The 23255-nt window shown below is 36.8% G+C and overlaps 1 long non-coding RNA gene across 1 annotated transcript; it reads right to left on the reverse strand.

Annotated features, from left to right (window-relative positions):
* Positions 1-6036: 6036 nt before the first annotated feature.
* LOC143242961 (uncharacterized) lies at positions 6037-20208 on the reverse strand. The gene is made up of 4 exons (XR_013023496.1): positions 19930-20208; positions 15469-15590; positions 9696-9840; positions 6037-6279 (listed from the first exon to the last, which is right to left on the reverse strand). It is a non-coding gene; the product is annotated as an uncharacterized LOC143242961 (long non-coding RNA).
* Positions 20209-23255: the final 3047 nt, after the last annotated feature.

Genomic DNA, 23255 nt, shown 5'->3' on the forward strand with positions numbered 1-23255 from the left:
TTCTTCTTCGTGTCTTAACTATCCTTGCAAAACGTCCGGACTGGTACGGCGGACTAACTGCTTGAAACCGGATTTTGATATCCGAGGTTATGCAGAGCACAGATAGCCATTGTGTAGCTTTGTGCTTAATTCAATTAATCATTCAATCAATCAAGTATTTGCAAAATTTATCCTAAGTCTGCTGTATATTAACGATCCTTAAACTTTAATCTGCAGAGCATAAATTTCCTTTATATACTCTTCAAAAAAAGAAACGCAAAAGGGATATTTTTTTGTTATTTTAAATAGAAATATATGTAATAACGTTACAAGCTCAAAGTATGTGATGTTACACGTGTTAAGGCACTGATCGTCAGACCAAAGTGACAATAAAAGTTGTGCACTTTGAAAACGGAGGAAAACATCGGATTTTTCGCCAAACGCGCATGCGTGACCAATAAATTTGTTGCATGTTCTGCAAGTGCAACATGTGCAAAATCTATAAAGTGACGGGTTCTCGGTTTCCATAGCTCAGTGTTAAGCCACCGACACGCAATACAGCTTCGCCAAGACTGACTGAAGCACAACGCAACAACACCATTGATCGCTTGGAAGCAGGCGAATCTCGATCAGATGTTGCCAGAGCTGTGAATGTCCACAAAAGCACCATCACAAGGCTATGGAATTGTCACCAACAACATGGATTAACTCGTGACCGTCCACGATCTGGCAGACCTCGTGTGACCACGCCCGCACAAGATCGCTACATTCGGTTACGTCACCTTCGGGATAGGACCACCACTGCGACGTCTACTGCCTCAAGAGACCTTTTGCACATTCGAGGGAATCTTACGGCTCAACGATACGTCGACGAGATTCTAAGACCCCATGTGAAACCCATCATGGTGAACTTCAATGACGTTTTTCAACATGACAACGCCCGTCCTCACACATCCCGACTCACCACTGTCTTCTTGAGACACCACAACATCAACGTTCTTTCCTGGCTCTCCAGATCACCACATTTAAGCCCCATCGAACATCTTTGGGACGAGTTCGACCGACGTCTGCGACGGAGACAACCTCAACCGCAGACTCTACCTCAGCTTGCGGCAGCTTTGCAGGCTGAGTGGACAGCCATTCCATAGGCGAAGTCATTCGTCATATCAACGCTTTAACGTCCAGGTCAGATGTCAAGTAGTTATTGATGCCTACGGTAAGCATACAATAACTGACGTTGAGTGACGTTAAACTTCAACTGAGCGTGGACTTCGCCTTTGCAGACTTTTTGGATGTTCAGCAGTGAATGTGCAGTTTCACACATGTCAAACAGAACTACCTGAAATAAACTTGTTAACAATTTGTCTCATATTTTGCCTTTTGCGTTTCTTTTTTTGAAGAGTATATTAAGTAAAGTATCTGAAACCAAGTGATTCATCAACAGTCACCTAGAAATATCTGTTTCAATGAAATCCAAACCTCATCAGTAAATTGTGACTATTAAAAAGATAAAAGAAAACAAGAGTTGTGGTATTTTATGGATGGTGTTTTTTGATCATACCACTATATTTTATTGAAATTTCTAGAATATTTAAAATTGGTGCCATTCACGTATTGTTGAGAATTATTCATCCAAACAAGCTGTTTAAAATGATAAAAACTTGAAACCTAATTTACCACTTGTCATTGAGTTACACTGATTACAAAGATTCCACTTGCCATTTTCAAAGTTGTATGTTTAATTACATTTTTTCTTTAAATTCTTTTTTACTTTTGTAATTTAAACTTGTCTAGGTTTTAAAATGGATTCATGCTATTAAATGAGTAATGGTTACATGAAGCTACAAGCCATGTCCTTAAACAATCTTAGTATTTTCGAAAACAGAGGGCCTGGCATGGCCAAGCGCGTAAGGCGTGCGACTCTCAAAATCGAGGGTCGCGGGTTCGCGCCCGCGTCGCGCTAAACATGCTCGCCCTCCCAGCCGTGGGGCGTTATAATGTTACGGTCAATCCCACTATTCGTTGGTAAAAGAGTATCCCAAGAGTTGGCGGTGGGTGGTGATGACTAGCTGCCTTCCCTCTAGTCTTACACTGCTAAATTAGGGACGGCTAGCACAGATAGCCCTCGAGTAGCTTTGTGCGAAATTCAAAACAAACGATCAAAAACAGAGTTTAAAATTTCTGAGAAATATTTTCTCTATCGTGACTCAGGAAACTTTTAAAAGTAAAGATATCAGTAACTTCTAGAAGCGGGGTGAATGATTCTCATGTTGTCAATTTGTACCCACTTCTTCTGGTTTTTTTATTAGGATTCTTCTTCTGTTTGTTTCTACTGTCCTGTCACGGGTGTTGATACATAATTGACGTAAGAAACGTCTTTCATAGCTGTGTTGAATTTCGTTTACTATTTGTTTAATGGCTTTAGTGAATTCATTATAACTGTTTTTGCATTTCTGATTTCTTCCTAGTTAACTTGTAAAACTTCGTACTTCAAAGTATTAATAGAGATTGTTTGAAGCATGGCCAGGTGGTTAAGGCACTCAACTCGCAATCTGAGGGTCGAGGATTCGAATCCCCTTCACACAAATATGGTCGCCCTTTCAGCTGTGTTGGTAAAAATAGGGCGTTATAATGTGACGGTCAACTTAACTATTCGTTGGTAAAAGAGTAGCGCAAGAGTTAATGGGAATGAACTAGTCTTACACAGATAAATAATAGAAAACAACAAATCTGTTTGGTTCGTGGTCACGCTGGACAAGTGTGTCACTCTGTATGTCTTTCGTGCACTTGGAAGTTGGATATGCGAGGTATTAATTCATATAGAAAACATTTTCAAGTCTGGTATAAAGTAATGTATTATAATTATGATTGAGCGTGAAATGTTACTGTTAGATTTACACCAGTCTATTTTTGTTTTAATCATGTAAGATGGAGGATTTTATTAGTACTTATTTGAATGAGGCCCGTTTCAGAGTAGTGGAAGATAATTAATATAAGCAGCATATAAAAAATGGCTATTCCTCTTTTGTTTGGAGACAATGTTGAAGTTAGGACACTATTATCGTTTAGTAATGTTTCACTAAACTTTTATTTTGGTAACTTGTTTTTATTACAGCAGGTTAAATCTTTTTTATTTATATTAATGTCAGGTTATCATTTGGATTTAACTTTGTGTAAAAGTGATGATAACGAGCAACTTCAATTCTAGTTAATTTTTAAGGTTTTCTATTTAATTTCTTTCGTTTTGGAAGATGTTTTTAATGGAGGGATACACCCACCTGATAAGAGCTTTTATCTCGCTCTTACAAGTTTCATACAAACTGTTAAAATAGTTATCTTTGGTTTGCGTTTTTAAAATACTAATAGATATTTTTTTTATGCAATATGCTCCACTTTACATTGATCTTTCCCACATAAAGTGAGTAACCCAGTACAATAGTTGGCTAGGACGATATGAACCTATTGGATCACTTCACCGACATTCAATAAATCAATCTTCAATCTCAGTTATTAAGTTATATGATGTATTGACGGTACTTGTGAAAATATCTGAATTTCAACTGTAAATATAAAGTACCAGATGTACTTCATTCTATTACTGTGCTCTACAGCTGACGAGTTAGATGGTCGTGTAATTATTAAAAAACACCTACTCTTGTCATATTGTAAATATTAATGAAAAATTCAAAATGAAAAATATATTTTTGGTTTGCAGTTTTAATAATTTCGTATTAGAGGATTTGTAAAGGAAAAATCATGAATTTGTTTACAATGTATAATTACAAATATATGCTGCAGATTATGTACTTAACATTTTTTTGTACGCTTATGTGTACGTCATAACATGTGATATATTTTAACACCATTAAAACAACGTAAAATCAAGAATAATTGGCCTTAAAATTATTATGTGAAAGAAACAAGCTATTTTTATTGTTAGACTAAATAAGATAGGATAAAGAGTCATGAGATGAGAGTAAACAGATTATGTGAGGAAAGTGGAAAATTATTATAAAATTACTTAAGTAAATCTGTAAGAAGCTGAAAAGAATTGAGAAGATTATCAGAACTATTACAGACAAAACACAGTTAACAAAAAGAAACCTGAGAAATATTCAGAAACAAGGACAGGCTTAAGAAGAACATGTCGATAGAGTGAGGAAACAGGAATCTGAGACAAGTAGCAGGGAAAGAGTAAGGGTAATCTGTATAAATAAACAAAACTGAAAATTCAGGTCAGGCCGAGAACCAATTTTTCAAAGTAATTTTATTTAAAACTGAGAAATTCCCTCACGCTACACTTTTATAAAGTCAAATATTACACTTTAAAAATACACAATCTGTTCTACCAATATCAGCATGAATTTTAAAAACCATTTAATCCGTAATAAGTGAGACATCTTTAAGGTGTCCCCATTCTAAACACTATTCACATGAAATATGTACATAAACAACAAAATCAAAACCAAGGTTCCTTGTTTCTCATATTAACTTCACGTTTTCAAATGCCACACTCAAGGCTTACAAAAAAACTTCTGGAGACTTTAGGTGGAGAAGAATCAAAAGAGTTGAACTGTCTTCTCCCTTATCTGTCTTTTGTTTTCTCATAGTTTGGTTCAACAAAGGGAATATCACTGACATCAAGAGGATTTTGAAAGGTTTTGTTGCTAATCACAACAGAAGGTGTGCTAATTGCCCTCTTCGAAAAGTAGAAATGACACTTTTCTTTGGAGTATGATGATTTGGGTTTGAGAGTGTTCTTCAATTCTGCTCCTTTTCCTTACTTCACACTAATGCACACTAATTTCTTGTAGTTTTGTTTTAGCTGCCTCAACATCCATTCTGTCGAACAAAACAACTGAAAATGAGCCAGCTTTACTCTGTTTAGTGCATTTTCTTGTCTACCACATAGAATCGTTTTCATCACATGTGTTTCTTGAACATTTTGCTCTTAATAACTGTCTTTGGGAAGAAATTAGCTTTGCTGCTTCCACAGTTTACTTTATTGAATTTATTAAGTTACTTTTTGGTGTGTGAATTCTGGAAACAGTGGATGGGGTGGCTAGCTCGGCAGAAGTAATGACTGGCTGAAGTGTGTTACCTTTCTCAGATGCTCTCTTCGAGTTTCTCTGCCTTAAAGCATTTTCAATGTTCTTGTTTTCCTCCTCTTGCTGTTGTTCAAAGCAACGAAGATCAAATTCAGTCTTGTTGTCAAGTTGTTTGTCTGCTGACATTATTCTTTTACTTTTGGTTTCTTTCTGGTTCATTAACCAGTAATGAAAATATTTCCAAGCTAAAACATCTATAATTAACCTTAGCATGTCGTACCAACCAATGCAGCCATTTCAGCAAATGATCCAGTTGGAAAACATTTCAGTATATCTATACAAGCTTTGGCTACTTTACATCTGAAGTCTGATTTATCAACAACTTTGGTACACAAGTGTTAGAAAAGAACTCTCACACCCTTCAATGAAACTTCTTGGTTCTTCTTCATAAGGTAACAAATAAAATTAACAGCGTTATCTTTCACTATTTGCTCCACCCAAAAGAACATTTAATTGAGACATTTTCCACCCAAAAGTCAAGATAATAACGATAATTAATTTATTAAAATAATAATAATAAAAAAAACCACCACTTAATCTTAATAACAATCCACGAAAGGGGACGAAGAGGAACTACAAAGTTCCTGAACACTTCAGTTGGAGAGAGAACTCTTCTGATTTCTCTCTCTCTAAATGAACCTACCACGTTAGTTTAGTTTAGTTTAGTTTAACTATTTGCTGGGCTCGAGGGATAGATTGACTTCCCTCAACATCAGGATGTTTGGTAGAAGGTATTTCATAACAGTGAGATCAATCTCAACATCTCCATGCAGAGACTGACAAAGATGTTTCAAACCGATAAAAGCTAACAGTTGAAATATCTGGTCTCTTCTTTCGAGTATTTTCAATCTGATGATGACTGTCAAAGAACAAACATTTTCAGTTTCTACTTTTGTCAGTTCTGTTAACTGCTGGATAACATGTTCAATGAGATGTATATTAAATTTCGGGTAAAGCCTTCCAATAAGGTAGTAAAATAAGAAAGTACATTGGATAAGATACTGATTAATTTCTGAACCTCTTCAAGAGACAGGTCAGTTGTCTGCAGAACAACAGGAAAGTTGTTATCTCTAACGTACTGTGACGATCTTCTATCCAAGTCCAAATATGCTGGGATAGGGTTCCAGATTGAATAAATATCATATTACTTATCTCATTTCTGTCAGACTTACTTGGATGGCAAAACAAAAACCTACAGAGATAATAATAGTATAGTTGTTAATGATTTTGCTGTGAGACGTTTTCATACAAATACATCTTTAATAATTGGTTTTTAAACATTTGTATTTGTAGCAACAATGTTAACAATAGCTCACTGGTATTTCATACATAGTATTTATTTTCAGGCCATAAGTATAAATGCAGTGGTTTTTGATCAGTGTAACAGTTATGTGTTCATGTTTCATTAGATGTAATGTGTGGGTTTTATTTAGGAACTTAATACTGACATATACTTTTAATTTTACTTAATCTATGATATTATTGTCTTTAAGGATAATTTAATTAAATGTTAAGGTTTGTTTTTGTTTGTTTGTTTTGAATTTTGTGCAAAGCTACGCAAGGGTTATCTGTGCTAGCCATCACTAATTTAGCAGTGTAAGACTAAAGGGAAGGCGGCTAGTCATCACTATCCACCGCCAACTCTTGGGCTACTCTTTTTACTAACTAATAGTGGCTCAGCGGTATGCCTGAGGACTTACAACGCTAAAAACCGGGTTTCGATACCCGTGGTGGGCAGAGCACAGATCGCCTATTGTGTAGCTTTGTGCTTAATTCAAAACAATAACAACAACAAATACATATGTAATACGATTATTAATAAAAATGGTAACAGAGGTCCCAGTTTCAAATCTTCAATAATTAGCGGGTCAACGATGACCGACGGTCATGCATATTTTGTTCTGTAATGCGCTAAACTTTCGTCACCTGCGTAAAACAAACAATCTACTGAGCAAATTCAATGTTTCATAATCTCTCATCTGGGTTATGACCACTCCTCAAACCATCAAGACAATATATATGTATACATGAATCGTTGTAGGGTTTAATCATTGTTACAGCGTTCTCTCTACCCAAATAAACTTCATCCAAAATATCTAACTAGCCTTGTTCGCCTATGTAAGTAAAGTTAAACACGAATATGAAATAGCCCGAAAAAGTAGTATCCGTACACAGAAACAAAATGCTTGAAAATATAGATCGCGTTAACCAATTAAAATCTCTCTTACATCAAATTATCTTATTCTCGTTAATGATTCGACAGTTACAAATGATAAAACTGATGTTCTGTCCCAGTACTCTTTATAATTTTCTATAAGTAAGGATTTCCCAAACTGACAATTCATAATTCTAACAAATGAATCATAATGGTTATATTGAATGTTGTTCAAGTGTTTTGGTATAAAAATAATAACAATACACTGAATCTTTTTCTCGTTTTTGCCACGACATGAAAGGGAGGTTCAAGAATTGATGGTGGGTTTTATTCACTAAATAAAATATGTTTGTGTGTGGGTTTAATCTTAACAAGTGGGTATCTGCGACAGGCCCACAATAGCTATTCTACAAACTTTATTTTTAGCTCAAAATGTAAAACTAATAAAGAGAAATTTAAAAACGTTAAGATAAAATCTTTTCAAATGCGATGTAAAACGCTTTATCCGTCTCTGATTTGAAAACCAAGTAATGATTCAAGTAACTTTTACATACGTTTGAAATAAAAGAAAATTCCGATTGGTACAAGATTAAATAGCGTCTAAACTAGCTTTGTCTTGATATCTGTTTTGTTTTTTGAATTTCTGGCAAAGTTACTCGAGGGCTATCTGCGCTAGCCGTCCCTAATTTAGCAGTAAAAGACAAGAGGGAATGCATCTAGTTATCACCACCCACTGACAACTCTTGGCCTCCTATTTTACTAACAAATAGTGGGATTGACCATCACATTATAATGCCCCACAGCTAAAGGGCAAGAACGTTTGGTGTGACAGGGATTCGAACCGGCAACCTTCAGATTACGAGTCAAGTTTCTTAACCATCTGGCTATGTCGGGCCACTAATATCTGGTAAGGAACCTGCTAGGTTGAATAAATAATATTAAAATACAATAAGAGTAACTTTTACATAAGGTAAATTTTGACTTTTAATAACTTCATCCTTTCGACCTTTGGTAAGACATAATCATCAGTTAGAAATAGTTGTTATTGTATTTTGAAATTATCTCTTACCTTATTTTCTGAGATATTATACCATGATACTTGCCAGGTTAGTTTTGTTTTCCTGTAATGAATTAACTACAAAATAATAAGTTGAATACATATTCCTTTTATCTTTCGTTAAATTCTAACCTACGAAATATATTAATAAACTAGATATTTGGTGAAACGACCTCTAACGTGTTTTCTTTCAACAGCAGATAAAAACAAAATGAAGAGTAAGAAAAATATTTTTCAAGTTCATACGTCATGTTGTGTTGTATCGTACAGTTTATAATTCTTTTCGTGATTTATGGCATCTGCACGTTACACTAACGTCACGACAGTACAAATTACAACGTTAAGTACCCCTTACATGGCATCATTTAAGTGTTTACTGACTGAGAGACAGACAGATAACACCCTACAGTATAATAGTGCAAATGGTTAAAACAGATCACCAAAGGCTCTCTTACACGGCAATAGTAATAAAAAAGAGCCGCTCTGTATTCGGAGAGTGGTTGATAATTGACACCATATTATTAGTTACCTCCGGTGTAGAGTGACGTGAGTGGGGTTTGATACGTCACTTGGGGAGAAAACAGTTGTAGTTAAAGTACAGATTGTTGTTTTTCTTTTATATTAACATGGATTAAAAGTTTAAGTATCCAATTAGTGTCATGCCACACGGATGTTGGTAAAAAACATAAAAACACCGCATGGTTATAAAAATAGTTGTGTCTCTTAGTGTCTAAAATTTGAGCCAAAATGTAGATAAATCCAGTAAGTAATTTCAACTGAAAATATCAGTATAAATCTATTCAGAGACATTCCAGAAGGGTTAGGAAAATTATGAACTCTCGACCTTTAACATATTTCTGTTCAAATGTATGATAGTCTAAAACACAAACTAAATATCCATTGTAAGTTTGAGTTCATCTCCCTCTACACATACAATCTCATAAGGAGTTTTTTCTAGATCACTAGTGCCCCGATAAAGTTCATGATAATAATACCATTTTGTGGATCAGATAATGATTATTGTATAAAGAACACTTTTATGTAATAACTTGACCACTAACCAAATATCGTCATTTCACCAGGTAAAATATATCTAAGTAGTCAGTACGACTTCCAGTATTATCAGAAAAGTACAGAAAACAAACCCAACATTCTCTGTAAAGCCACTTACCCACAAAGTTTAAGTGTTTAATCGTCATCTAAGAAAAAATGATTATTCAGTCGTGTGTAGTCAGAAACGTAGGTTTTTGAAAGCGGTAAGGCCATGGCCTGACCACTTGTTAATAGCTACAATTAATGAATTTAAACTTGCTTCTTGTAATACAATACATCACGTTCTATATACGCAGTATAAAAATTCAGTGTCCTACTAAAATCATAAAAACCAGATACTTACAGATCGTCACACATTGGTTACCTCAGTGTCACATGATCGTTTAGATCTTCAAAATGACGAAACATAATATTTCTCCATTTCACGAGAAACAGATTTTCGTAAACGGTGGAGAAACTTCTTCAGAGATTTTATGGATTTTTTGTCACTGAAATAGAAACAATAATTACAAATACTGAATTTGTTTTGGTACATTTACACAAAAGTGAATTTCATCAAGAGAAGATCTATAGATCTATATTTATTTATATAAACTGTATTATATTGATAAATCCTGACATTAGGTTTAGTGGCCAATAACTTTAATAACATTGACAAATGTCATGATTTAAATAAGTTCAAACATAAAAAAATATTGTTCAATCAATTTGACAGTACGAGTCGTGTCTCAACAACTACTAGATCTACCGTATACCAGCTAAACTGAAGAGTCCTGATATTACATGAAATACTTCGATAACACAGGGTTTAGTAGATGTGATGTACTTTACATCTTGAAGTTCGTCCTGTGAAATTAAACGTGCTAGAATATTTACATGTTGGCATAAATATCGACTAAATATTCAATGTGTATTTGAGGGTCATGTAAAATACGTCACAAAATTTGTCTTCCTGATTTTCAAATACAAAATTAAAGTTTCAGATAAAATTATAATTGAAAATCGACACTTAGAAAGTATTGAAGAAAAAGATGACATGAAAGGTTGCGTTTAGCTGTCCCGGCATGACCACGTGGGTAGGAGGGCCCTGGACTCGTAATCTGAGAGTCGCGAGTTCGAATCCCATCACATCAAACATTCCCGCCCTTTCACGCGTGGGAGAATGTTTAATGGTCAATCCCACTATTCTTTGATTGAAGAGTAGCCCAAAAGTTAGCGGTGTGTGGTGATGACAAGCTGCCTTTCCTTTAGTCGTCCGCTGCTATATTAATGACAGTTAGAGCAGATGGCTTTCCTGTAGTTTTACGCGAATTCAAAACAAACAATTATAACACCATGACTACGTAATAGTAGCTAATACACAAAACAAATAAACAATTATGACACCATGACTGTTTGATAGCAACTAATACACAAAAACAAACAAACAACTGGCCCGCCATGGCCAAGCGCGTAAGGCGTGCGACTCGAAATCCGAGGGTCGCGGGTTCGCGCCAGCGTCACGCTAAACATGCTCGCCCTCCCAGCCGTGGGGGGCGTATAATGTGACGTTCAATCCCACTATTCGTTGGTAAAAGAGTAGCCCAAAAGTTGGCGGTGGATGGTGATGACTAGCTGCCTTCCCTCTAGTCTTACACTGCTAAATTAGGGACGGCTAGCACAGATAGCCCTCAAGTAGCTTTGTGCGAAATTCCAAAACAAACAAACAACTATAACACCATGACTGTTTGATAGTAACTAATACACAAAACAAACAAACAACTATGACACCATGACTGTTTGATAGTAACTAATACACATCACTGATGTATGTTCTTAAAATCTATCAATATATATGTTCACTATGGTGATTGAAAGACAACTATAAAGAAAAATATATAATATACATTAACTGATACACATATTTTTCAAACCTAACGTGTCCTATTTGATTTAGAAAACATATGGAAACGTCTTTCTACTTTCAAAATGTTTATTCAGTACTTCATCAGTTTTCGTAATTTCATAAATGCTACATTTGGCTAGGTTGTTTTGAATTTTGCACAACGCTACATGTAGGTTACCTGCGCTAATTGTCCTTAACTTTGTTATTGTAGACCAGAAAAGGAAGACATATAATCAATACCACCCAATGTTAACAACTGGGTTACACTTTTATCAGTAAATAGTGAGACTGATCATCATATTATAACAGTCCCCCCCCCCCCAGCTAAACTGAAAGTGTGTTTGGTATGACGGGAGTTCAAATCTACGAAATAAAGGTGGGATATTCCAGTGTTTAATTAGATATATTTGTATTATATTTACCTGGAATAAATTTCTTTTCATCAAATAATCGATATTTGTATATAGGAGGATGAACTTTGATGATAAACTAGCCCAAATGTTAGGAATACATTGAACTCATCTCATTTTTAAGTATCACGTATGTAGTTTTTAATATTTTCGCCTAGCAATATCTAATGCCAATATTAATCTGTCCTTGATATAAATTTATGATGGTTTGTTATTTTTATAATTTAACGACACTTCGATGAATATAAGTAGTGAACAAATAATATTAATGTTAAATTATTTTCAACTATAATGAGATTTATCAATATAAATATACGTCTAATATACACTGCTGGCCAAAGTCTTAAGGCCAACGAACACAAAAAAAAATATTCATTTTGCGTTGTTAGACTGAACCACTTATTTGAGTAAAGCTTCGAACGATGAAAATAAGCAAATGGAAAATAAAAATAAAAACCTTTTTAGCATCTAATATGGAAAATGTGAACGCTATGAAATTAGCTTGAATACTAGCTGGTCAAAAGCTTCAGACCATATTGAAACGAAGCATTAATCGGTAAACACGAAACGAAATTTAGTCATTTATGTTCAAGCAAAAGCGTTGAGAACATTTCCACTGACATCTCCTATCTCCTGTTTTACATTGGGTAAAAACAAAACAAAGGCTAAAAAAGCTGACAGAGTTTGAACGTGGCAGAATTGTCGAGCTGCAAAAGTAAGGTCTCTCTCAGTGTGCCATTGCTAGTGAGATTGGGCGTTGTAAAACTGCTGTTGAAAATTTCTTAAAAGACCCCGAGGGATACGGAACGAGGATTTCATGTGGTCGCCTCAAGAAAATTTCGCCGGCGTTGAGCAGAACGATTCCAATGTGATAACTGCCACCACTTCTATTTTGGAGAAACAAGTAGAAAAATGGAAACCAGATTCAAAGAACATAAAAAGTCACCTTCACACGTTTTCGAACACTGCAAGTCAAATAAACACAACATAACCATAGAAAACACTCAAATACTAAATAAAGAAACAAACATAAACAAACGCAAAATTAAAGAAGCCTTACTTATACAACAACTTAAACCCAAAATAAACCAATATAAAGGAACGCCTTTATACCTGTATTAATATAATAAAATAAATATAATTATATATTCAAACATCTAACACCGCCCTCTACATTCCGAAACTCAGTTACACAACCCCTTTCAAACATGTGTTCAGCTTCCGGTCAATTACCTCTTTCTTTGTGAACCTGACGATGACCGAAGAAGGTCGAAACGTTGTTCACTCTTCTATGTAAAATATTTTTTCAACCCAAACGAGCCGTTTTCGCATATATATGATTCGACGGGTTGTCCGGCAAGACACCAACCGATCGTCGAAGCAGATTAAGGCCCTTACGGACGCAGAATGTGGCTCAAGAACAATAAGACGGTATCTACGAGAAAAAAAACTTTAACATCTGTAAACGTTTTCAAAGGCCAAACCTCCTTCCACACCATGAAACAGCTCGGTTACACTTTGCTGAAAAGCACCAAACATGGGACGTAGAAAAGTGGAAAAAGGTTTTGTTTTCTGATGAGACAAAATTTAACCTGGATGGTCAAAATGGCTTCCAACGTTACTGGTACGATAATGATATCCCACCGGAGACATTTTATACACGACACAATGAAATAGGTTCCATCATGATCTGGAATGCTTTCTCCTTTTATGGAACAATGGAGCTTCAGGTTATGCAGGGGCGTCAAACAGCAGCTGGCTACATTGCCATGTTGGAGAGAGCATCCTTATTGACTGAAGGCCCTCGTTTGTGTGGAAATGGCTGAATCTTTCAGCAGGACAACGCTGCAATCCACAATGCCAATGTCAGGACAAAGAACTTTTTCATGGCGAATAACGCGATTCCTTTGAACCATCCAGCGTGTTCTCTCGAACTGAACCCCATTGAAAATGTTTGGAGGTGGATGGCAAGGGTAGTCTATAAAAATGAACGTCAATTCGAAACAGTGTTTGATCCTCGTGAAGCCATCTTCACTATTTGGAATAACATTCCAGCCAGACTTCTGCAAACGCTTATATCGAACATGCCAAAGCGAATGTTTGCAATTATTCGCAATGACGGCCGTGCAACTTAGAACTGAGACCTCTTGTTGGGCATTTCTTACCCTGTTTATGACTTATTTTTGGTATTATCTTAAACTTTTGGCCAGCTAGTATTTGTGCTAATTTCATAGTGTTCACATTTTCCCTATAAAATACTGAAAATGTTTTTTTATTTTTATTTTTCCTTTTCTTATTTTCATCTTTCGAAGTGCTACTCAAATAAGTGGTTGAGTCTAACATCGGAAAATGCATGTTTTTTCCTTATGTTCATTGGCCTTGTGATTTCGGCCAGTAGTGTGTGTATACAGATAACATTACTTTGTGTACGTGACAACCTAAAAGAAAATTCGTTAACCACTTGGTCTATCGGAACTTGTAATTTAGTTACAGTTCATACACTTCAGACTGTAAAACACATTTGTTTATTTTTAAAATATAATAAAATCATTTTAAATATAATAAATTAGTACGTTAAAGAATTTAATCTTTAATGTCAAAGAATCAAACTTAAAGTAAATTTGAATTTATTTCAGAAGAGTGAACGGTGTATTCAAATTACAATATATTTTTAATATACATAACTATATATTTCAAGTGTAATATAAATGCAATATGAATAAACGTTTATTTCGAGTGGAAGTACAATTATGAGTAATTAGGTTTATCCGGGGTTCACTATCTAGTTGATCTATATTTTATGTATCAGTAGATTTGCTGTTTAATCAGGTGTACATACAGAATGTTTTATGTTTCTCTTATCACTTGTCCAGCGTGACTTAGGAATTAAAATAGGTTCGCAGTTCGAATTATGTTACTGTGAATTTACTTTCTTGATTTTTCAGGCTGAGAGTTCGGTGAAATCACGTAATTCGATTAGTTTGTTGTTGTTTGGAATTTCGCACAAAGCTACTCGAGGGTTATCTGTGCTAGCCGTCCCTTATTTAGAAGTGTAAGACTAGAGGGAAGGCAGCTAGTCATCACCACCCACCGCCAACTCTTGGGCTACTCTTTTACCAACGAATAGTGAGATTGACCGTAACATTATAACGCCCCCACGGCTGGGAGGGCGAGCATGTTTGGCGAGACTCGGGCGCGAACCCGCGACCCTCAGATTACGAAGCGTACGCCTTAACGCGCTAGGCCATGTCGGGCCCTAATTCGATTACAGTACCTCATACGTTTGTAGCGGATGGTGCTCACCAGCTACTTTCTAATCTACCATTTGAAAATTAAGGACGAACAACACAGATATCTCTTTTAATCGTTTTGTTTTCGTTCGAAGCGACAGTTATATTCACTATTCGTCCTGATTTTAAATATGCAGAACTAGACATGGGTTTGTTTGTTTTTGAATTTGACCCACAGCTACACGAGGGTTACATGTGTTAGCCGTTCTTAAGTTAGCAGTGTAAGACTAGAAGAAAGGAAGGCAGCTAGTCAACAACAACCACAGCCAATTCTAGGGCAACTGTTCTATCAATGAATAGTGGGATTGACCATCATTTTATAACGCCCCGACAGCTGAAAGAGCGAGCGTATTTGGTGAGAGGGGAATTCGAACCAGCAACCCTCAGGTTACGAGACGAGCGTCCTAACCACCTGGCCATGCCGGCCCGAACTAGACATGGCCTACTTTTGATTTATACATGGTAAGAATAATCGTCACAGTATAATAATCACAAGGCGATAACCTTTGAAATAAGTGGAAGTTCTAGTACCTCATACAGTATGTTACGTTCGTTAGGAAAGTCAAAGGTTCCCATAACAACAGATGCTTTTTTTAAGCAGGATTTTAAGTGTTTAATAACTTCTACCTGCTTTGTTTTCTCTGATGATATATCTGAAAAAGAAAGATTATAAAATTCTTGTCATTAATAACTTCATTTATAAGAGGCTTCTAACTGATATATTTACGAATTATTATGCACACAATGACACACACACACATCAAGATACGTATATCACACGTGAAGTAAACAATTTTCTTTTCTTTTCAGGGAGAAAACCCAACATTTAGAAACTCACTATTACATTTTATCACAACTTTGTACCCACAAAGAAGACTTAGAAACTTAACAGAACGAATTAAAAAATCTAACACCGTCTACAGGTTAAGCCCATACATAATAGATGGGCCTTTTATTAAAGTTCAAAACCTTAAAAAATAATATATAAACCCTGGTCTCCTACCAACATTCCATTCTACACCAGAAATTACTATTCTCTAGAATAACTTGAGCATTGACATTAAACGTTGAAAGAAATCTTTGTATTTACCTAACCCTGAATAACGTCTACTACAGGAACAATACAAGGCACATGCATAGTATCCCGTGCTAATGTGTTAAGATCACTTCGTTATATTTATAAATCTTTGAATGCCAGCTCATTGTTGTATTAGCCTAATGATGTACCTTACTGAAGCATTAAATGTTGACATGGAAGAAACTGTAATAGAGACACAGAATGTGATCTAAAATATCGTTTACATTAAGTATGTAGAAGAAGTAAAAATAATGATAATTCGGCCATAGCAGACTATTTACAACAAATATAATTAAAACATTATGATAAATGTCGTTGAAGCATTCAAAGTGACGATCTTCAGAGTCACCGCGTAACAGTCCACTGAGGAGAGGTAGGTGTGCCTTGAGAGAAAGGATGTCCAGATCATCACCGTATTTGTCCGCCAAGTACTTCAGCTCATCTGGAGTATCCTCTTCTCAAAGAAATTTGAAGAGAAGATCTTCCATATGTCGATCGCCTGGAAGCCTGGCTGATCAAAACGACAGTTGATTGCGTTAATGGCAAGGCCAAGAACCTCAAAGTACTGCCTTCTGTAGAATTCCTTGTGAGACGACGGGAACGATGGCTCACCGGTTCCTACCTCAAAACGCTTGGGCGCTCTCTTCTGTCTTGGCATTTGTGGTTCAGAAATGTTGAGCTCCATTGCCTTTCGGTGCACTTTTTCATATATCTTGTCAAAATTACCATCATTCCTCACTTTATCAAGAACACCCGCTACCAGTTTTGCATTTTGTTGCCCCTGTGCTGCAGACATGCAGGTCTTCTGCAATGTTTTTGACAAATTGTCCATCAAAGAGTACACGGCGACACCAAGATGAAGAGCGAAGAAGTATTCAAATTTCTCTATTTGGAATCTGACACCTATTATTCGTGCCCTCATTTCAGAGTCTAGACGATCTTCCAGACAAACGTCCTACTCCAAGAGAAGTGCTTCGTAGTTGGCAATGATGCGGTCGAAGCTCTGGCCGCGAACTGTCCAGCGAGTTGGGCAAATCACCTTTAGACCTGCTGTTTCTAGGTTGATGTTAGCTTTTATTTTCTCGACCAGATCTTGACACTTTGGTGAAAATTATATAAGCTTGCAGATTTCGTATGTGATATCTAGGGTATCAGCTAACAACTTAGACCCTTTTGTTGCGTCACATACTGCCAAATTTAAGGCATGCCCATGGCAATATGTATTGTGTGCCTTAGGAGCATCTTTGAGTATTTGTTCAGCAACACCTCTTCGTGATCCAGCCATAGGACATCCGGCATCGTAGCACTGGCCCCGACAGTTGGTCAGGGTCAAGTTCATCCGAATTATCGCGTCCTTGATGGCCAATACGATGGTATCTGCCTTTATGGTGGGGATTTCATAAAATCCGATGAAGTCCTCGTGGGGTTCCAGATTGTCGTCAATCCATCGAACACATATTGTAAGCTGTTTTTTGTTTGCAACGTCAGTGCATTCATCGGCAAGGATGGAGAAATAACGACCGTTTCTGCTACAAGACGCCACATCTCGCAACACCTGCAATTCCATTACCTCTAATATTTCGTTCTGAACATCATGTGTAACATACTTGTTGGTTTTCTTCTTAAGCCATTCTATCATTTTAGAATTGTCCTTTGCTCTGAGGTGATAAAGTTGTATGAAGTTCGATTCTTCATCGCTGTGTCCTTGCAAAGCTAGTCCCTGTCTAACCAAGAACTGTAAGTTCTCGATGATTTTGGCCATGTTGCTCCTAGATTCTTTCTTCTCTTCTCCCAGTGTCATGTCCAACATTTCGCCAATGTCAGAACATGTTTTGGGAAAAACTATTACATTCTCTTCTGCCATTTTATGGCACTGCGACATTTGGTGATCTCGAAACTTTTCCCTTGCCTTCTTCCAGTTTGAAAAGCCATCTCGGAGGAAAGCCGATTCCTTGTACTTTGCTTTGAGTTTCTGCTCTTTTTCTGCCAGTAAGCAGGTGTGACAAAGAACCGTATCTGAAAACTCTATGTAGTGTAACCAAGGAACTTCTTCGTACCATGACGGCTGAAATGATCCTTTGAATTGCTTGCATTCCCTTTTGGGGTACTGGAAATTTCGTGGTTGATTTGGTTTTGACGGGATTATCAATTCCGCCTGTAAACTGTCATCCATACTTGCTTTGCTACCTACAGAAGAATGGATGCCTTCTGAAGCTGTCGATAGACCAACAGTTTATACTGACGACCCGCTTTGCTGAACCTCTGCCTGCTGTATAGTTTGTTCACATTTCCCTTGTTTAACAGGCAGCTTGGGACCACAGAACTTTTCCATCGATGACTGTATTTTTCTTTTTCTGGGAAGGGGCTTTGGTCTGACCAATTGAAATACGAAACGAAATGACTGTAGGACGTTTCCCAATTCAAATCGCCCTATATTTTCATTTGGGTCATTTTTGGCAGAAAGGGTACCCATTATTAGGGATTTTTAAGAAGAACAATTGACCCATTTTAAGGGTATTTTATGGGGTACGTTTTACATTCACATCCATTGTGGAATCCTCCATGATGCGCAGGAAGTCATTACCCCATATAACGTACCCATCCAGGTCCATATGAAGCTACCGAGTTAGCTGATAACATACCCATCCCGCACCGGTCCGTACGAAGCTATCTCGTTAGCTGCGTGCGGCCGACCGGCCAGCGAGGGATCGGAGCCGTGCGCACACGCGTGATTCTTAAATTTCAAGTGCAACATTTAAAAATCACGGGTGTGTGCAACGTGTACACATCGAGCATGAGCGAGAATCGGTGCGAGGACTCCGGGCGAGAACTGTAAGAATATCATTTTGAGCGATAAACTTACCCATATTTAGGTCAAAATGGATTGGGGGGGCATATTTAAGGATTTTCGGGCACAAATCATACTCCATGTTTATGGTTTTCTTGGGAAAAAGTAACCTATTAGAGCGGCATACACCCATTAGGCGAGTACCTCTCCCCCCACCCCGCCCGCGCAGTTTGAACGCACACATGAATGTGACCACGTGGCGGATACGGCAGCTGCACACTGCTAAATCCAAGATATCGTCCGACCATGTGATGGGTGGATACAATCACTGAATCTATTACCAGTGACAAAATTAACCATGTTTGACTGAGCAGACACAAAATGTTCAAGTTTTCTACATAAAAGGTCTAGATTTCAGGTTATCAAAAATTTTACAGGACTGTGGACATAGGCTGATTATTAAACATGGAACTTGATTAAGGCCAGACGAAACACATGAAATTTTAGTAATATGTTTCAAACCAAATGACTTTGTGTTGTGTTTTCACTTCATCAAACTAAGCTGTGCGTAAAGTTGTATGCCTGTACATAGATTTGTGAATGTAGTTCATATTTTTGGAATTCACAATGTTCTCGTTTCTTTAATTATCAAAGACTCGGCATTTTCTAGAAATCTTAACTGTAAAATTGTAATTGCATTGGGGAGGGGGGGGTGGAACGGGATATTGACAATTTAGACCAGTCTCACGTACAGGTCATGTTTCTATTTATGTTTTGAATATCAAATTCAGGGCTGCCACTCTAAACTTTTATTGATATTTTTTAATTAATAATTATAAATAATTACCCATATCCACATGGTTACTGATCTTTATTAAGTGGGATTACCTTGAACATCATTCTCATTGGATTTGCTCAAATTTAACAAAAGTTAACAATTTAGAAAACCCCACACCCCTGCGAGTGTCCGAAGTTGACTAAAACCATCCCGCGTGTCAGAGTTGTGCACAGTAGGCCTATTAAATGCTTATTTGTAAATAGATATCCTACAACTTACAAGGCTACAATACATAACATAACTGCCCAAGAACAAACTGACAATTCTTAATCTAAGTTTATTTTGTACCTCACTCTCCTGATCCTCACTGGTAAAAGCATGATCCATATTGAGCTTAAATTCTGTATCAAGGCATCTGAGGGAAATTTTGGAGTCGTAATGAGACGCCTGGTAGGTTTTAGAATTAGTCTGAGCCAACTTTTATCATGCACACATGTACGTTATGTCTATGCACACTGTGTTACGTTTTGTTTCGGTTCTTAGAATGCATATATTCGTGTGTGTTGTGATAGCTCGCCACCACGCACGCAAGGTCCACGAATAAAAAAAACATCGTCACATTCTATTTGAAGTCACGCAACAATACGCGCGCACAGTCCCATACAACACATACGTGATTGATATAGTGTGTGTCTACATGTCTGTAAGATAACGGCCATAATGTGCAATCAAAAACAGGGCACGGTATGTAGTACAGATCCGTACGCGCGCCGTAGGCCTCGCTCGTTTATTTGTTTTTTTTTATGTCGCGCACCTACGTCACCGCTCGTGTAGTCATATGGGAATTTAAATAGGGTGAAACAAACGATATTGATACCAACAGGATGTACCAAGCAACAGAATAACGAAAATTTCATTTTAACCAAGAATCAAAATATTATCTATCTGCGACATTTCATTTTTTTTGCACTATTGAAAAAAATGGTTGTTAGCCAAAAGTGTGGGGTTCCGCGGTCCCTGCAACAACTGTTGACCTCTTATTTACAACTTTATTTCTTGCAAGAAGCATAAGAAAATTCCTATACTGATGTTGTCAGCGATATTCTAGCTTTATACCACACTTTGAATCCCATTTCTTGCTTTTCATAGCTACATCATATGGTTTTTCATTTTTTTAGCAGCATATTTCTCTCCGAATGTAGGTAAAGAACTTAGGTGGTTACAACATGCAAAGGAGATTAATATCGTGCTAGCAGAGTTATGCTGCATTTGATAAGGGAACGTCCATTCTAAGCTTTTCAGATTTCTTTTTGTTAGTTTTAGTCCTGATTGATCTGGTACGTATATTCATATGGTGATCTTGCTGTTCAATTGCTTTGCTTTCTGCCATTCATTTGATGGTCAATCAATCTCAATGTTAATGTAGTGTATCCTGTGAGTCAGTTGCAAGTATTGTTAGTGACATTGCCTATTTATGTTTCATTGCTTTTAGTTATTTAAAAGAGAGTTTCCTTCATGCTTTCCATTTCCACTTACGCTAAATTAAAATATCTAAGATTAGATTGTGGTGGATAATGATTCAATGCATTTCTTTTTTTTTACACTGCAAGGCTCTGGGTATAATTTTGCTTGCATATGCTGTAGGTGTTACGTGATGCCGCACTGATAGAAGAACTTGAATTATTTCCTGTGACCAGTCTTAAGCATGTTTTGTACGTTTTCAGTCTTATCAAGTTATACAGCAATCAAACTGGTTATCGGTGCTGTATAATTCAGGATGTAATAGACAATATAATAAGTAGGTTCTGTTTTTCAGCTCGATTTACAGCTGAACCTTTCACAGCATTGCTTTTGGTAGCTCTAGCTGTCAGAGTATTTATGTGGCTGGTGAAGTTGGGATGTTTGTCAAAGATTACCCCTTTCTTTAGGTACTTTTTTGTTTCTTCTTTGCCTGTTGATAATGGCGATGTCCCGCCCTCATCAGCTCATCAATTTTTGAGTATGTACAACATGGCCGTGGATTTGGAAAGATTATTTACCATCCACTATGGCTCCACCATTTCTTCACACTGTTAAAGAATGGTTTCACCAAAATGTCGATGATAAAGGTTAGTACTAAGCAGTTTGTTGAACTGTCAAGGCGAGCTACATCCTTAACGTAGTTGTTTAAGAGAGCTAGTGATCCAGTCTAATTGTCAGATTCCATATTCAACTAACCATATGTCAATGTAGCAAGCTAGTTTACTCCAACTCAACGTAGTCATGGTCACTAACATGGTTCCTAATCAAAGTAATGTTCCTCTTCATTCTAGAAACCTATGAACAGACCAAGTTTTCTCTATTTCGTATGATATGGTTAGCAATACCACCTTGCGAACAGTTGGGCTCAAACTAGAAGTGGTCATTTACTGTTTTACATCTTTCCATTACACAGTTTGATGCAAAGGTGTGGTGGATGCTCAGAGCTTTGACAAACACACCTCTTCATGAGGTATTTGCATATTCAAGTGTTTTGACACCATACATGCACAGTCCTCACTGATACATCAGTCCAGTTTAGACTGATGACTGTCAAGAATGACTCAGGTAGAGAGTCAGAGTATTTAATCAAGTGACCAAATAATCACCATTGTAATGTTGTCTGCATGCAAAAAAGCGTACAATATATATAAAGGAACGATTGTGGCGAGACCTTGTCACATTTCCACATTAGTCTTAACTCTGATTCGCATATGCTCAACATCATACCACTGATACTTGTGTGTGAAAAAGATGTGATTTCCAGCAGTTGTAAAAAAATTGCAAATAAACAGAAATAAAATAAACAATCCTTTTTAAAATACAACACAGAGTGAGTACTTGTTTAACTTGAAATACATGTGCTTTTACATATCTAAACTGTCTAATTCCTCTCCAAATTCTACTGAATGAAGCATCTATCTACCATATTGTTTAATTTTAAATAATATTAAACTATGTTACAACATCACATTAAAGCAGCACTGTCATAGTCCTCCAGAGCGAATTCTGCCATTAACTTGACTGGTAATTCCCAACAGAAAATAAAGGGAGGTTGTCGCCTTGAAAGCATCTGAACTGTTGTTGAAGAAAACTGATCTTTACTTTCATACCAAACCACGAACTGAGCAACAGATAACAGGAGTAGAAGTAATATAACAACCTTTTGACTACTTGTTGGCTGGCATGGCCAGGTGGTTAAGGTGCTCGACTCGTAATCTGAATGTCGTGGGTTCAAATCCCATCACACCAAACATGCTCGACTTTTCAGCCTGAGGGCGTTATAAAATTCGGTCAATCCCACTATTCGTTGGTAAAAGAGCAGTCCAAGAGTTGGCGGTGGGTGATGATGACTAGCTGCTTTTCCTGTAGTCTTACTCTGCTAAATTAGGGACGGTTAGCGCAGATAGCCCTCATGTAATTCACTTTGAAAATTCAAATCAAACAAACAACGTGTTATATAAACTGCACACTATTCTGAACAACTAGAAAGTTCTCAAAAGTAATACATTACAAAAAAGTAAAAAAAATGCATGACATGCTTGCACATTGCACATGTAAGGTGACCAAAACAAAGCAAAAGAGAGAGAGATTTAAAATATATATGTGCCTCATTGACTGTAGTGATTTAAGAAAAGTGCCAAATAGGCAACACA

The sequence above is a fragment of the Tachypleus tridentatus genome, unplaced genomic scaffold (genome assembly GCF_004210375.1).
Source record: "Tachypleus tridentatus isolate NWPU-2018 unplaced genomic scaffold, ASM421037v1 Hic_cluster_2, whole genome shotgun sequence".
NCBI classification, from domain to species: Eukaryota; Metazoa; Arthropoda; class Merostomata; order Xiphosura; family Limulidae; genus Tachypleus; species Tachypleus tridentatus.